This window comes from Diaphorina citri, unplaced genomic scaffold, assembly GCF_000475195.1.
Source record: "Diaphorina citri unplaced genomic scaffold, Diaci psyllid genome assembly version 1.1 scaffold544, whole genome shotgun sequence".
Lineage (NCBI taxonomy): Eukaryota > Metazoa > Arthropoda > Insecta > Hemiptera > Psyllidae > Diaphorina > Diaphorina citri.
In genome coordinates this window covers 181,571-184,695 of record NW_007377978.1, presented here as the reverse complement: position 1 = coordinate 184,695, position 3,125 = coordinate 181,571, and the positions used below count along the sequence as shown (strand labels likewise).

The following is a 3,125-nucleotide window of genomic DNA, read 5'->3' as shown; positions in this document are numbered from 1 at the left end:
TTTTTTTTTTTTCAAAAGTAAACAAACCAACGTGGTTTTTTCGTTCGTCTCCGTACGAGTTCGTGAAGAGTCGGAAGTTGAAAACAAAATGGCTTCCAATCAGAGCGCCAAAATTTAAATTTAGAAAATTTTCTGATAAGGATTTTTAGGATAAAATTTTTCCAAGAAGTGCTTTCTGTTTTATCCTTAGCAATTTAAAAACTGGTAGTATTTAGTTTTTAAAAGGTAGTAAGAAACTAGATTCACCAATATTTAAGGGTTGGAGATACCTTCATCAAAACTTCATTTCAAAATTAACTAGTAGTTTTGTCTGAGTCGGTAGGTACCTGTAAATTTGATTTCTTTGTACAATACATATAGGAAATCAGTCTTAAATATTAATAATGATATTTTATCTACAAGGCAAAGACCAACGTAACACAGATAGTGGATTTCACCAATGACTTCATGAAAAATTTCACTAATGGGAGAATTTTTAATGATCCAAAAAGGAGTTTTTAATTATCCCAATGGGAGTTTTTAAAAACTCTTCTTTTTTGGACCACAAAAAACTGCCTTTTGATCATTAAAAACTCCAGGAAATCAGTCTTAAATATTAATAATGATATTTTATCTACAAGGCAAAGACCAACGTAACACAGATAGTGGATTTCACCAATGACTTAATGAAAGATTTCACTAATGGGAAAAATTTTAATGATCCCAACCGGAGATTTTAAAAACTCCTCTCTTTTGGACCACAAAAAACTGCCTTTTGGATCATTAAAAACTCCTTTTTGGAGCATTGAAAACTGTCCCATTAGTGAAATCTCTCATTAAGTCATCGGTGAAATCCACCAAGAGGGTGAATAAATTATGAATATGTTTGTTTATTTCTCCACATCCAAGTTTGAAATGTGAGTGAGTGAGTGAGTTATAAAAAAGAACTACTCTTTCCAGTGAACTACTCACTGAGTCTGATCCTCATGTAACTCACTCTCCAAATCCCTGTAATTATAGGGAGTTAGGACCCTACTCCTTGAGTCCACTGAAAAGAGTCGTTCTTTTCCACTTTCCTTCTCCTATATTGAGGAAAGTGGCCAGGATAAAGTGTTGTGATACCCATGTTATGACCTAGCCTCTTAGGAGTCTAAGGACCACACAAAAAGGATGCTTATATGGTCGGATCTACAATTAGAGTTTAAACTCGGTTTAAGAGGAATCAGCAAGGAATCAGATTGCTGATTCCAAGAGTTAAACCGAGTCCTTATAAATCGAGTTCTAAGATCGCTTTAAGTTTAACTCTTCAATTGAGCAATCAGATTGCTAAGTCCAAGAGTTAAACTGAGTTTAAACTCACTTTGTAGCCCCGGCCATTACAGGGTTTATACGCTTTTCCCGGAATGAAATTCCATGACTGTTCCAGAAAATTAGGGGGTGGAGGTACCTAAAAATCAGTAAGATTACCCCTTCATTTAAATAAAATATGTTTTACCGTAACGCCGTGTGTTCCCTAGTTCTGGTTCTGTTCTGCCCTAGCCGTTAATGTATTATTCACATAGGGATAATACTGTTTTGATGTTTTTTTTTTTTTTTTTTTTTTTTGGTAGGAATCATTTTATTTGGAGGAGGGGCGTTAAAAGGTGTCTAAATAGGGGGTCGAGAGCGGGACCTGTACAGGGTCACTTGGCGTAGTGCCTGCGGCGGTACGGGTCGACAGCTGGGGTGGGCGTGGGTGGTAGGTTCGGAGCAAATGGAATCTGCAAGAGCCCCAAGTGACAGAGTGCAGGTTAGAGATCTTGACGTTCGATCTACACTCTTGGAAGTTCTATAACTGAAGCGATACAACGGGAGACTATAGCTTGTCGCACGAAATGGTACACTTATTATCCGCTCCGCCTTGCGGCACGAATTTTAACACCTCTTGTTTCGACTAATGCTCGGTTCTTAATATTCACTCCTTTCAGCGTGAATTCATTCCTTAGAATTCGATCTTTGTGTGATGATAGTGCAAATGCAAGTGCACCGCGAGTATAACTTAGTCCGACCATTTCTCAATGTTCACTCTTTTAAACGGAAAAAAATTCTCCAAACTATGTCCGTTTGACATTAAGATTCCAGAATAGCAAGGGCTTTAGGTTTCTAAGTCAACTTGTCCAAATCCTTTTTCGTCCGACACGCTCTTGCTTGAAATCCATATCCTGATTTTCAAGCGCGGGGCCCGCCCTTTCTTGGGCGCTGGATCGCGAAGGTTTCGTCCGCTGGACGTTCGATTATTGATCCGATCGGTCATCCATGACAGTTATTAATCTAACGTTTATCCAAAAGTAAGGAGTTTCCCAGCTACAAGTAATCCCCACAAACTTCGTAAAAAAGTGTTCCTAAAAAGAGTTAGAGGGGCATAAATTAAGTGAACATGTGAAATTGATGTTGTGAAGAGGGAAAGTTTTTAACCCGAGACGATGTATAATACAATTTATCAGATGGATACATTAACATGTATTGCTGTCAAAACGTTATCTAAATATAAGTAAGGGACAAGCTAACACTATTTTTAAGATCCACTCTTGGACCCCTAGCACACCAGACACAGGCATTGTCTAGCTGAGGGCATTAACAGCGGAGTAATTATGTATACCCGTTCTTGCTCTAATGTTCTGAAGTGTAAATTCACAGCCCAGTTGTTTTTGCCGCTTTATTCTCTCTTTTATAAATCTGGGACCCTTAGCTTAGGCCCCTGAAGACGTACCGTTCGCGACCTGGGTTAGCACTAATTTTAAATTGATCTTTTATTCTTGTGCGAAACAGTTAATCATGAGTTATACGAATTAATAACTTTTGGAGAAACACACAGAATTAAAAATTAAATATAAATAACAATTATAGTATATCAAAAGTAAGGAATATCCTCTCGATTACGTCCCCGAAATATGCGTTGGACCTTTTTGACCTTTTCGTACCTTAGACTTTTAACTGGCTTTTCAGTAACCTTTTAGCACTTTTAATTTCTTTTGGACCTTCTTCAGTACCCTTAAAAGTGGGCCAGGTTTTAATTTTTTTACAAAGTTGCTAATTTAAAGTTCCAAAAAGGCTTTTTGCCCGGACGCCACGTAAGTCGGAGTATAAGGAAATGTAAGACGTATAGC

At 37.7% G+C, this 3,125-nt stretch overlaps 1 protein-coding gene across 1 annotated transcript in view; it reads left to right on the top strand.

Moving 5' to 3' along the window:
* Window positions 1-131: 131 nt before the first annotated feature.
* The window catches only part of LOC103509937 (serine/threonine/tyrosine-interacting protein B-like), a 7,957-nt gene continuing 4,963 nt past the window's right edge, over window positions 132-3,125 (top strand). The window contains exon 1 of the mRNA XM_008474567.2: window positions 132-318. The gene's annotated coding sequence lies outside the window, so the exon portion shown is untranslated. The remainder of the gene's footprint in view (window positions 319-3,125) is intronic.